Source organism: Spodoptera frugiperda, chromosome 4, assembly GCF_023101765.2.
Source record: "Spodoptera frugiperda isolate SF20-4 chromosome 4, AGI-APGP_CSIRO_Sfru_2.0, whole genome shotgun sequence".
NCBI classification, from domain to species: domain Eukaryota; kingdom Metazoa; phylum Arthropoda; class Insecta; order Lepidoptera; family Noctuidae; genus Spodoptera; species Spodoptera frugiperda.
The window spans coordinates 12,213,636-12,228,264 of NC_064215.1; the positions used below are offsets into that span (position 1 = coordinate 12,213,636).

A 14,629-nucleotide genomic window follows, 5' to 3' on the forward strand; every position below is an offset into this window, starting at 1 on the left:
AATTGTTTAGATTTTGAGCTAGTATTTCTATGTAAGTATTCTTTTTACCAATTTACTAAGAACTTCAGAAGAACAAAGACTAAACAATAATTAGTCATCTTTTTAATTAATTAAATTACGATGGCACTAGTAGCACAAACAAGTTTAGTCTATGGCATATGACAGATAGAAGGCGCGACCATAAACAATGGAGTGGGCGCGATAAGGGCAGATAAAAGCTGATTTATAGTGTGGCGAGCGCCTTAAATCAATTATACTGACGTCGATATAGAAATATTGGGCCTATGCAGCTTGCTTACAAAAACTTGGATCATTTTTAATGACTTGTGTAAACAAGATAGAGATTAAATAATGTTTACTTTATTAACTAAGTAAATTCTTAGATGGGTACAAATGTATTCATACATGGTCGTCTCCATAAGGTAATAATGTACCAAACCTACACTTTATAGAATCAATACAGCTCTTTCATTGATTGCGAAATATGTAAATCTAGACATGTAGACAATAGGTCCTTAGTTACTAAGAATAAATAAGTCCTTATTATAATTTGCAATAGAAAAGGTTTGTGAGCGCAAAGCTTAATAAAGCGCTTTATCGTGAAATAATAGAAAGCGCAAAAAGTAACGCTTTTATTTTGGTTATTCGGCTTTTATTTCTGAATAAATGAGAACGAGTTTCGACGGAGTTTCATTACAATGCTAAGCCCCCCGTGCTTAGTCTAGCTAGTCTAAATCTGAGAATTTATTCTAATAAGAAAAGTGTAAGGCTTTACACGGCTTTATGTTAATAATGTGATCTCTATCGACAAATTATTATTGGCTAAAATACATTTTATGAGTTTGTTTTTCCTTTAGAAGAGGATAAAACAAGCTTCGGTTTTCTGCGGTATTGAAATAACCATATCACTGACTATTGCCAACAAATGTCATTAACTAGGAAACAATAAAGCTATTGAAAGTTCAATAAAACACTATAAATGTCAATTAAAACAAATTGTCCCGATAAAGTGATGACCACCGCGCAGGTTGAGCGCCAACGAACTCATTATTTGTTATCTGTGGTTCATTTTTATAATAAATTGCAATGTATTTATGGCGGCTATTTACGTTAAGTATATCTAATTACCGCGCGAATGGCGATTAGGTGCTGGCTGATAGATTGTGTCATGTTTCTAATACAAAATGAACGTGGTCCATGTTGCAACATCTAAATTGTTAATACACAATTTAACTGCACCAGATAATATTCAGCAAACATGGCTCCGTATTCTAGATAACGTAGTTAAATTGTTTCGTTGTTATACATTTATTATAGTAGTCATTGCACCGCTAAATCTTATCGGAGATCATAAATAGTCGATTTCTATCGACTGCATAAACCAGATTGGTTATTGCTTGAAAAGTTGAAACATACGAGTAGAATTGGTTAGGTACCTACATATCGACCTACAACGTCCTGTGATTTCCAATAACTGTAGTATTACTAAGTCTTAATCGAATTCTTATCTTAAGTTGGGCGGATCTATACCTAAGAAGGGATAATGATGGCATCAGTCATAATTATCCGTAAAGTAACGTCAATTTTTTGTTAAAAGAGACCGAGTATCTGAACGAGTGAACAGGCGGTACATTGCACAACAAAAACTTCGGACGGGAGTATCAGGACATGATAGGTAGTAGCAGGTCGTTGGTTACCGCGGAGCGCGGGTACACGGCTACACGGCGCGCACTCGATGCCAAACAAACGGCCATTATGTACACATACGTGCATGTGGCACGCCGGTGCCGCCGCACAATGGAAGGTGGGCTCGCTGCACCACACGCCGGCGAAATACGATACACGCTATTTGATTAAAGTGGTTTATAAGAACTAAGAAGTGAATTTTTGTAATCGCCTTAATGGTTCCGGAGAACTAACTTTACTGCTTGTACTTCGAAGCTTGCAGTTTGATAAACCGTGCGAAAAAGAGCTTAGAAAAATATGGCTACATTTTAATGGTGCAACATTTTTGCGCCAGTTATTGGCAAGTGTTCAAGGCGATATCAAATAGGATCTCGGCTTAACATACATTTAAAGCGACATACCTAAGTACCTAGTTAATATACATGTGGTAAAGACTAAGTGAATTTTGAGTATCTGTAATCTCTGTAGCTAGTATTCAAAGCGAGATTATCGCTGAACTATTCATGTGCAAACAATACACATAATCCGGATTAGCTCGGACTCCACAGTAAATGCGCTACTTCCGCGATAAGCGGCCGTCTACCGAGCGATACTGTTCAATGTTTCGCACTGATTGTATTCATAGAAATGTGGCCTTTTATAATATTGTTCAAAAAATAATGATTTATTGTGTACTCAATCACTTACAAGATAATATTATCAATTGGTTATCTGTTTGAAAAGAGGCTTAAAAAATCCCAACGGGCGGCGGCAGGCAAAGTATGTCGTTCTAATATAAGCTATAGATAGAAGAATTACAAAAAAGTAAATAAATTGTCTTTTTTCTGAACTAATGAAGTTAAAATGTTGTTAGTGTGGAAGTCACAATGCGTGCTCACTCGGATATTTACCAGGAGCTGAGGATTAAGTGAACAGATGTTAAATCCTGGCGGATCGCGCGCTGAGCCACCTCGTTATTCATGAACAATATGGTTTCAATAAGCCATTAGCCCCGCGCTCCTAAAGAGAGTTATTGCAGGCGATGCCGCGCCACCGAACTAGTTAAATATGATTTGTAACAATTTTAATGGCTGGTAATTGTAAGGGATACCCCTATTTTTATTATAACTCTGTTATTTTAGATCACCTCCTAAATGAAAGCGTAAAATAATCTTCCAAAGTTACATTAAGCTAAGTGCCTATTTTTGAAACGAACTAAATCAATTTTATGGAATCTTGAAAAACATAATGGCTCAATTTCCACGCAGATATTTATTCAAAGCTCTCGGAAAAGGTTTTGTGCGAAATCGTTATTGTTAGATTAATTGCTACGGCTGCGGATTGGCCAGATCGCACTTAATCCCAGTGATGAAAATTGAAATTCATGACCTAAATGTGTAGCAATTAAGGTGAAATCTTCGGAGACTTGGGCTGGACATCTGTCATGGTTAATTGTCGCCATTATACTGAAGATAATGGACGTAACGGACCTTATTATATTTTCGAGCTAAGCTTTTTTTACTGACAAAGCATACCAATACAATAGTTTTTAATCCTGTGAAGCCAATAAAGGCGTTCATCATTCAGCCTAAAACAATACAACATAAAAAGCGACAGTAGCATGCGGGACCACAGACTATAAATTTCGGCGGCCAGTTCGAGCCGCGACAGGAGTTAATCTTTGTACCGTTATTCAAATACGTTCTATTGCTATATTGTTACCTATTGTGAATGGGATTATTTATCTGTGGTTTTAGTTTACCGCCCCTTCCATTGTTTTAGTGCTTTAGTGGGACCCGCATACACCGTGAAATATAGCGTTAAAATAAATATTTTAGCTCTTTGCGAGTTTCAACGCCTGCTTGACGCTGAACTAATTTGTTTTTAAAACAACTACTGGGATTTTCTCCTGTATGGTTGGTGCGTTTCAATTTCACATACACAAGACACCCAGAAAAAGCTATCGGTGGATCTGACAAAGAGTTGCTGCGTCTGGGAACTGAATCTGCTACACGTTGCACGGCAGCCAGTTGCCCAGCCACCGTGCCAACCGTCGTATTAGGTACTTGCAACCGATCAAACACCATTACAATAATGTTATCGTCTCAGTTATCTGCTAATATTCTCGGCTCCAAGCAATTATCGGATCAAATGATAAATATCTGCCCATTATCCTAGAATTCTCTGCGGATTTCTTGCTAATTTCCTTTCGCTCTTATCTATTTTGATATATTATTCACACTTTGAATATCCATTGTTTTTTAATATCAATATTTAATTCGAGAATGGAATTTAAACGTACAAACATTATTATCAGAAATAGTTGTTATCTCATTTTAAAACAGTTTCTAGATAATGGTGGGTAGTCAATTAATACGTGCATTAGAATTGCGGAATGTGCATTCAAGGTGAGTAATAAGGACCTTCTAACGGTTGCATTGATTATTGTGTGCTTAATGAATAGCTTAGACGTCGTTAGTGATAAATATTTAAAGTTAAACCGCTTAAAATGTCAAATTTTTTAGCCTGACTACCCTTTTTTTACTAAAGAGAGATAGTCATTCAATGACTTCTTCGCCTTGGGCGAGGTGAAACGGAGTGTCAGAACTTGTACTGACTAAAAACAGCCCCGTTCCTACTCCTGCCTTTCGAGCTGGAGCCCCGGTAAGCATTCTGCAGCTGACCACCATCATAAAGGAACATCTTCCAATAACAGAAATCGATTCCTTGTTCGACAATGTCAACCCATAAAATAGACATTTAAGATAAAATCTTTACAACTATAAGCGTAATCAGATACATATGCTCCATTCTTATCACAGGACAATCTAAACCGCTTAAACTATCAAAAATTCTATGAAAATTATTTAACATATTTTAATATTCGTCCATTTTGGGCGTACCTGCGTAATCCACCTAGCTACTGATAGGCGACCGCGATAAGGACACAATACAGATATAAGTGGCAGAAGTTCTACTTTACCTGTCTTTATTATTCGTTCTACTAAAGAAGTATTGATGCTTTGTTTGATTTCATTATCATAAAAATGTCATACAAGGATTACAGATGTGGTAATTAAGTAAAAGAGTTTTTTTATACGCGCTGCTACGTACGGCTACGCATAGCTACGTATCGCTACGCACGGCTACGGACGACTACGCACTACGTATTGCGTAGCTCGTAGCAATTGAACCGTGTGTATCTAAAATTGTTAATTGGTGTGATTTCTTTGTAAGTTTCAACTTTTTGTCTTTAGCATTACTAACTTCACCTACTTTAGGATATCAATTTAAGTTTATAACATTGTTATACTATGCATAACAATAGTACTCAAGACGTAGTTCACAATGTCTTATAAAGTTTGGTAAGCTAAATCAGTATATATTTTCCACACAAAATTTTTCAAATACCTATATCTCCGTTAACTGTTAAGTTATCGTAATCAGGGACATTGTGAAACAGGTCCTTGCCCTTCTGTAACTCCCATGTACAGTGGAGTGGTAGTTAACGCGTGGCGGGCTGGCGGGCGATTTAATCCCGCCACCCTCCGGGTGACGGCCAGGTATGTAGGTACTCACAGGCAGACCACGCGACACTTCCACTTGTATTTGTTTTAGGGAGGAAACTAGCTCTGGAATATAGTTTTATTAACTACTTTTACTAGTTTTTGTATGTAAAGAGTAAATACGTATGGAGGTGAATACTATTCAAACATTTGTAATCTTCGTCTAATCATTAATTTTATCCTAATCACTTGTAAAATAAGGTTTACATTGGCAAATCATAAAACAAATAAATAAATATACCGTATATTCTTACACACTACGTTATTATGACTAATCGAACAAACGTCTTGTAACGTCTCATCTTCTATCTTGGAAGAGGTAGTCAGGGATGCACATTACGGCACGTAATGCTACTGTGCAATGTATACCCACTTTTCACCATTTGTGTTATAAGTCCCATGTAATAGATGGTGAGCCTATTGCCATATACTGGGCACAATACCAGACTCCGTGCTACGACTGAGAAATTTTAAAAATTTGTCCGACCCGAAATCGAACCTTGTCCACCAGTCGTACTTGTGACTACTCGACCAACGAGGCGGTCAATCGAACAAACAAATTGAATTAATATTTCCTGCAAACACTAAACTAACAAACGAATAAAATATGATGCGAAAATTCCATTTCTCGATTATTATTTCAATAAAACAGTTAAGTTATCGAGTACCTAACCTAGGTACTTCACAAGTCTAGACAAACGAGTCTGATTGATGAGTCTACGAGTCTGCCAGTCTCACAAACGAGGCTCTAATATTTAATTCTATTAACTGCAGTTAGTTAACTTAGCGTCAAATCGTTAAGTCTAACTCTAAAGTAATATTAGTTGTCATTAGAGTAGGTAAAGTTACTGTCTAGCTCTGTCATTGGTCATGAATATGTGCGGGTTTTAAAGTGGAATTTTGCTATTTGGGAGGTTGGATACTAGGTAGGAATTATTTTAGTTATGTTTCTGGGAATATATTCTATTGATGGCTGATACGTATAGTGAAGCTGTTTAAGTTAATTTTTCATGTTCTTTTCATGTAACACTACGAAAATTACCTTTAAATCGTTTAGATGTGAGGCGTTACAACAATCAAATAATTTTATGCAGAAACAATGTTTTTGTCACCTAATCATATTATATAAATGCAGTACAATATCCACGTTCACATAGCAATAGGTATATTATTATGTTATTGAATATTGCCGCGTCACGTCAAGTCAGAGACCACCAAATCTCAGCTCATTTCCTTAGGAGGCGAGTGCGGTAATTTGTATTGGAAACTTAATATTTCTACAATTGGAGACGATCCCGACACGACACCGAGACGACTCTTACACGAACACGATGATGAGACAAACAAAAACTCACGTATCGTTTTACTGTAACGGATACCCGTGAGCGACCGGGAATCGAACCCGTTAGTCCAACGACCGCAACATTCACGACGTGTCCATAATCTGTGTTTGTTTTAGTTGTAAGCGATATTGATTTGATATTTTATTTTAAGAATTTCAGTTAAATGACAAACTTTAAATAAATATGAATAAGTATTAATGTTTTTGTGTCTTATCTTCGTTTTAGAGTCTCTATTAAGTATATTGTGAGTATTGTGGCAATAGATGCTCAATGAGACAAAGTTGTCAAAGTCAGTCACAGTCAAAGTTTAGTCATTAAGAATTTCGAGCTTTTCTATAAATCCACACTAAGACTAGACTAGACAACCAAACGGTTGAACCGTTGTAATACCACCCCTCCACCACTGATTACAAATACTACAATTGTTCCTAACTAGCAACAGGAAACCACTCGTTTCCTAATTCCTAACACAGTAATGACTCATTTCCCTAATTCGAATCTAGACTTAGGCACAAACTGTGATACTAAATAGGCCTAACAAGCAGTTAGCGCGCTGGGCCCATTACCGGGCCATACAAGGAGGTTGAATAGTTTTTGTACCTCCGCTAACATTTGTAATGGAACCGAGTTCTTGCACAACACTATCGCGGCCTGTGCTGTAGGTACGGCCATTTACATAACAATTTAATTGAACATTTGTTATATATTGTCGTACCATTAACTAAGGCACTGTCTCGTATGTAAATATTGTCTTGTTTATACATCTAACCCAGTTCTTACGGCACGATGTTGAAAGTTGATGTCGTTAGTTTCTCTAGTATCAGAATAATATGTTATTTCCAATTTAAATAGCATTTGTAATATAGTGTTTATTTACAGAGTTGATACTAATTGAGTAGCATATGGTTGTGGATTGTCAACGGCAATATATTTTATTGATTTGTTATAGTACTAAGTTCCAATGTAATGCGTTTGAAATTAGGATACAAGGCGTGGCACACCGAACAGAACCGATTAGAAAATCAAATTGAACATTAAGATTAAGACAGCAACATAACCGAGTCACAAATCAGATTCAAGCACAAAATATAATTTAATCAAACATTAATCTTGGCTATAAAGCGGTGCAACGTACGGACAGACTGGTAGATAAATCATAGTAGGTTGTAATCTGTGCGCGAACAATCCGTGTAGCGCCGTGTTCGGTGTAAGGCAATAGGGTCTGACCAAATTAGCGAGTAGAGCCACTAGAGCATACGGGCCGCATTCTTACTGGCAACCTTGAACCAGTTGCGCGTGCGCACGACAACAGTAGGGCTGCCCTCAGGGCTCCAGGGTACGAGAAAGTGGTGCTGTGATGAATGGTTATATGTTTTTGATTAAGTGATTAAATGTAAATAGAGATTGTAATGTGGGACTCGTGTTTCTGATTACTTCAGTTTTCACAATGTTATAAAGTTTTACTAATGCTGTAAGGTCATATTTTTTTAATGGTAATAGGAGTTATGATAGTAGTCTGGTCTGATGGTAAGCGAAGATGCGGCCTGCGATGAAGCACGTCTGCCCATAAGCAAGGCTATTCACTTGAGATTTGAAGACACCCAGATTGTGCACTTTGAGAAACATAGAGGAGCACAAACACACACATACACACGCAAAGTCACGCACCCACCCTTATGGAGTGAATAGGGTTACATACCCTCTACTATTTAAACAGATTATTTTTTCTTGGTAATGGGAAATAATAAAAATTATCTTAATAGTAATCTGTCTCTCTCGTGTTTAGTCTTTATATTTAATTAATTTGCGATTGATCGCCTATAAGTACACAATCGATATGTAAATCAATATAATACTCGTAAGCACGCCAAAGGCAATCAATCGTCATTGTATTGCCATGTAACACACCACATAATTGTTATGGCAACACTGCACATTTGTCACGAACGAAAGGTCCCGCATATTAGTTGTGTTGTACCTTTAATAGCACCAATAATTAATCGCATATTGTATTGAAAACATTGTGGAACTCTGATTTATTCGTTTGAATCATTCCAACGATATTTGTGTAACGTTTTATTTCGATCATTATTGAAATTTGTAGCCCCATTATGTGTACTTTAAGTTAAAATGTTCTTAAAATGTGTGTATGTGCGTGTGTGTGTCAGCCCTCGCTACGAAGGAATACGGGCACTAATCGCATTCGACGTGCGCAAGAGTGCCCTACGCCAGTATTTCGCAACTCCGCCCCTCTGACCCGGCACTGTGTCAATTTATAGAGAACTTATTCTATCGACCGACATATTGGATACTTTGAGATTTAACATCTGTTACTAAACTTTTGGAACCAGCTTTTGAATCCATTTTCTTCGCTATTTCTATGTCTAACAATGGCTGGAGGATGTATAAAATATTCCAAATGGTTTGTTAAATAAACATCATAGGCCGGTTCCTACACGCCAATTATAATAATAACAATGAAAACATATTAGCATGCCATTAGCATTCATATTTAGCTGTTTGGAGATGACACAACCATTGATCCCATAACAGATGAGATTAGATTAGATACAGATCTATTTAATATCTGTGAGACTTTATCGTTTGGTTACCAAAGTCAATAAACTTGATAAATAAGGCAAAATGTGCCTTATTGTATAATTTTAGGATTCGCTTACAATTAATTTTGCCGATCAAAGTGAGTGGGTAGATGCCGACGGGCGGCGCGCGCTCGGATCTCTCAAGGAGACTAACTTCTGCTTATTAAATCAATTTTTATTTTGACAACGCCGCCATATTTAGGCTCTTCTGTTAGTGATTATTATTTTTATATTAAGTCCGTTGGTATTACCGATAGCAATATCGAACTTGTTTTTTTTATTAAATAAACTTTGGCATCGGAAACTTGTTCAGTGTGAAATATGGATGGGATTTAAAAGCATTTTGCTATGAATATAACAAATATCTTTATAAAACACTGAGATATTTTGTATGTCTGGTCACCTCATTAACTCCGATTAATCATGGTGATCGTCATCATAAAAACAACGACTGCGAAATTAATAAAGCTGTCAGTTGATTGGTTAAACAGACAAAATCTGCGATAATTGTTAAAAGTATTTGTCACATTCTTCCAAGACACTGTGAGATCAGCACAGTGAGTAACTGAATCAGTTTTATACTTAGAAATGCTAACTAAATAGATTCAAGTTCCGTCTTAGGGTTAACTTCACCATCATTAACCATTATTTAATCTTGTTATGAGCGGTTGGCCCGATGGCTGGACACGGAGCAACTCTTTGTGTGATCCACAAATTGTTGTTTCGGGTCTGGGTGTCATGTGTATGTGATAATATATGTTTGTATACGCATGATTCAGGAAAAAGTCTTTAGGGTAACGTATTTTTAAATAAAAAGTTCTCCAAGCTTGATAGACGACTTAAGGACCGCTGTTAAATCGTTGAAAATATAAATGATAAAAGATATTGCTCAGCAACTGGTTGCAGTTGCATTAAGCACAATATAGAATATGTGTATAAAATGATTTAAAGATGTATAAACATGTATATTTTTAGTCTGTGCTACAGGTCCCAGTTAGTTAGCGAGGCTGGGAATGCGCCTACGTCGCAGGTCGCGTGTCTACTCAATTATAAACAATAATGTGCACTAGGTGGGCGTTTGATTAACTGCGCCGGCGCACGGCTGAGCACCCCGCGTATTCTACATGTAAATTATTACTTGATGTGTTAGATAAATCTTCAGACTATGAATACGATTTGCAAGTTTAATGATAATTGAAGTAAAAAATATAACGTTTTATTTGACTTGTGAATTATTGTGCTGCGTGTCCACGGCGGTTAAGTAGCGTTTGCATTTCAAGAGATGATTGGAAATTTTCTTGAAGCTTTTTTTATTACTAAGTATAAAGTACTGTACTGACTGCTGATAGGATTCGATTTCACGATTGGGTTAGTCATTATTTTTATCTTAATGCCTTTTTGAAACGTTTTTTTTTTTGAGGGGGTTAATCATCCAATGACTTCTCCTGCCTTGGGCGACACAAGAGTTTTTAGGAGACCCTAATCAGACTGCCTTACTAACCACCTCGTTCCTACCTGCCTGCGCTTTTCTAACCAATCTCCAGAGACCGGGTAAATCCCGCTAGGTAGTCCGCAGCTCCGCTAATATGGTTTTTGGACCTTAGATGCTTTTCACTAGTTTAAAGATAAATTAATTTATTTATTTTAACAATTTTATCGTTTTTAAGCTATTGACTTTTTTGTTTAATTGTAACCCTTGAAGTGGAAGATGCTTAGTAACGCTTCTTCCTCACTTACTCGCCAATAAAGTCGACAGCCCCTACCGTGCGTAAAAGGAACTAAGTGTCGCAAGCACGCTCTTGTTTCCAAGTCTGGTTCACAGAAACATTTTAATCATAAGTGTAACATCCACCATTCAAGATGCCTGCGCCTGTAACAACAACAACGCGTTTAAGGGTTGTTGGGGAATCGGGGATTGGGAATATTAGGAAGGGGGAAATGTGTGGCCATTCCTAACCAATCTCACCTTGCAATCGAACATGCGACTTTACACTAGCTCCCTGCAGTGTGTAGGTGAAGATTATATCATTTTTATATTATTATGAATACAGTATGATAAATATTTCTTGGTTTGATTTTTGAAAATTTCTAGTATGCACTATGCAGGCATGCACTGTGTCTAATATGGTACCCAGTTTATGGCAGATTGCCGGGGAATAGAAGGTGAGATTTTATGTGTTATTAACCAACACGAGTACCTTACCCACACACTGCAGTGATTATGTAGAACCTTGTCAAATTGAATTATTTAACGAGCGGCCGGCCAGCGGTGCGCGGAGATAAATTAATTTATTTATTTTAACAATTTTATCGTAAATTTTAAAAGACATTTACTGTAGACGACTTTTTTATTTCCCATTGTGAAATCTAGGTAGTAAGAGAATCGATGATCTTGAAGTGGAAGATTAGAACATAGTGCATAGTGAAGAACAATATTTTCTAATCAAATTATTGGACATAATACCTTAAAATTAATTCAAAGTATCAGTTTAGTTTTAAGATAGCCAGTCGTATCGTGATATCGTACGATATAAAGACGCGCGGTACCAGGCGCGCAGAGCGCAGCAGGAGGCAGAGTGAGGCGTTGTACTAACGGATAGTAATCGATACCTAACATTATTTACGACACACGACCACCGATCCTCTTTTATTTGCACTCCTACGCACGGAATATGATCGCCACGTGAAATATTGATCAAGTTTATAAAGAGGATTAATACGTACAATGTACTATTTGCTCAGCAAATTGATCAGTGAAAGTTTATAAATAGCAATAGATGAGCCTTTAATAAGCGAAGACGTGGGATGCTGCGGTACGAGCTACGAGATATCCTACTCATTACATAGATCATGTGTGCCTTTGTTGGGATTAGACCACCCTCAGACAGTGGTTACTAACCTTTCAAAGGATTGAAAATTAAGACCTCACAATATTGAAACACTAGAGAAGTTCGCAAACAAATCACACAAACTGAACGTCGTCGTCCTTAGCAAACTAATAATATGCTAAAATATACAAACAACCAATAAAGTTATAGTGACGGAGCCGATCGAGGTGAACGAACCAATGAACGAGATGCTTCATATAAATATGCAAATAGGGGGCAGCATTAACACCTCTCTGTTTACGACAATGTCTAGATAGCATCACGCCGCACGGTGGATAGGTGCTGCATTAAATATACTCTGATCTTGGGATCACTGTTGCTAAAGGACTCTATTGAGACGAGTTCGTTTGAAACGATGGACTGCAATGCAATGGGACTACTTTTTAACCAGAATAATGGACGATTTTTCTTTTTTTTGCTTGTTTACATTTCATATTTTTCTGCGTTGTAAATTATTTAGTATTTTACTGTTTTGCATACATATGTAATCAATAAATATTATTTATTTTTTGTTTGATTGGACATTCAAAAGTTCGATAGTCTCATACAAGTAGATACTAAAAATATCCTTCTAATTGACAAGATTATGTTACAATATTATCTGAGTACATGTTTCCAAGGAAAGCAGTGACGTCACGCCGGAGCCAGCTAGGATTACATTCGGTTAATTAAGCAGCTAAACAATCTGAAGGTGACTCCCAACACCTTAATGGCGGCTCCGGTTACACTGAGCACTGAAACGAATTAATTTTAAACTGTTTGCCTAACGTGGGACCCGGCTTGCTTCCACACAATTATCATCATCCAACCCATTGTCTTTTAGTTTAATCTTCTCTGTAGCTACTTAGCTACTAAGAATTTCATTAAGCTTGGCGTACTCAATGTCATTTGAAGAAACTGCGCCGTTTCAAAAAATTGCTTCATATGAATACACGATTCTAGTTTAGAAATCGATTCATATTTTTCCTCGAAATGAGCTGTTCTAGCTACATATTTATAGCTACAAATGTATTTTATTGTGTAGTATCAAATATCCATTATAGATTTATTTTAATCAGCACGCTTGACTACTCTATAAAATGGTTTGACTTGGCGTCAATAACGTCGCCGTGCGGCGGCAACGAGCCATCTATTACATCGTTATGTATTTTATTGTAGACATCTTCTTTTAATTCATTGTAAATATTCCACAGCATATTTTCGATACTAATATATTATGCAATAAATATCATATTGTACCGAGCCAGCACATTACTATTCCACGACTGCTAACTAAATGTCCTCTAAAGCATCCGCTGCCGATATATTTGCAAATTAGTCGAATTGACACGTCTGCGGAGCTCGTCGTCGGCAGAATCACTAATGAGTCGTTTTACTGGGTTTACTGCAAACTACCAATTAGCTCGGATTCCTTATAATAGAGCGGTTAGCGGTTATATACGTTGGTGTTTGTACTGCGAGCAGTGCTGCCGACCTGCAGTATGCGGCGCGGCCGTAATATTATGGAGAACACTTTTTATTGGACGATACTCAAGTACAGCTTTATAGTTTAGGGTTGAGATGCTGTACGTGCCGTCATAAATATTGTTTTACTGGTAAAAGCAATATTGGTTGGCGTACGCTTGCTACATTGGAAAGCCGGTCCACAGTTCGCAGTATATGTATAAAATGAATTGGAAGTCGGAAGGCATACACAGGGTTGTTTGTATTGAACTTGATTGTCTTTAGTTTGGTCATGGTGTGGGCGTGTACAGTGAAACCATGATTAACATAGACAAATAAATAAACAGCCGCCCAGAACAACTTTCCAATCCCGATCCTATTTAAATGTGGATCCTTCCAATGCAAAAGTACCGGAGTAGTACATTTTTAATTTGTCGGGACCCAAAACTCTTGCAATATCGGCTTGTGCCACAGTCACAGCTGACCACCTCATGAATTATGTAGGCCGCGCACGCACTGGACGTTTGTACGACTACTCGTATTTATTTGTCGATGTATCGATACGTATTCCGAATAGATATTCGATATTTTTGCCGATTATCGGCGCCGACATGGGAACAGGAAACTGACATGTGTCACGTTGATTTATTGTCGTACTTGGAGTTGGTTAGATAAAGTTTTTCGTCTTGTTATTTCGAATTTCAATAAATTACGGCCGAGTATCCGTGCTCGAGTGGTATTACAATTTGTGGGATATGTTCGATACAGCTGCGCATTTCTTGTTCTAAATTCCACTATTAACTAGTATTGGATTCTACTGGAGTACGTACTTTGCAGTTCTCGGTAATATCTGAATATAAATAAGTACCTGTTTCGTTTATGTATGATGCGATTTGAATGGAATATTCAGCTCAACATCAATACAGCATGTGAGTGGAGAGGATGGTACTCGGATGTGAAGGACCTTTTTAGATCGGTTGATCAGCAGGCAATTTAAAACGTCAGATAAGTACATCGCGTGGAAATATGAGACCGCTTAATACCAACGCTTAGCATCCTAGTTGCATCAATAATAAAGGAGTATATTCTCGGTCCGGAGAACATCATAACATCATCTAGGCATC

The 14,629-nt window shown here is 37.3% G+C and overlaps 1 protein-coding gene across 1 annotated transcript in view; it reads right to left on the reverse strand.

Moving 5' to 3' along the window:
- LOC118272430 (frizzled-2) overlaps positions 1-14,629 on the reverse strand; it is a 156,307-nt gene that overhangs the window by 22,796 nt on the left and 118,882 nt on the right. The window lies entirely within an intron of this gene.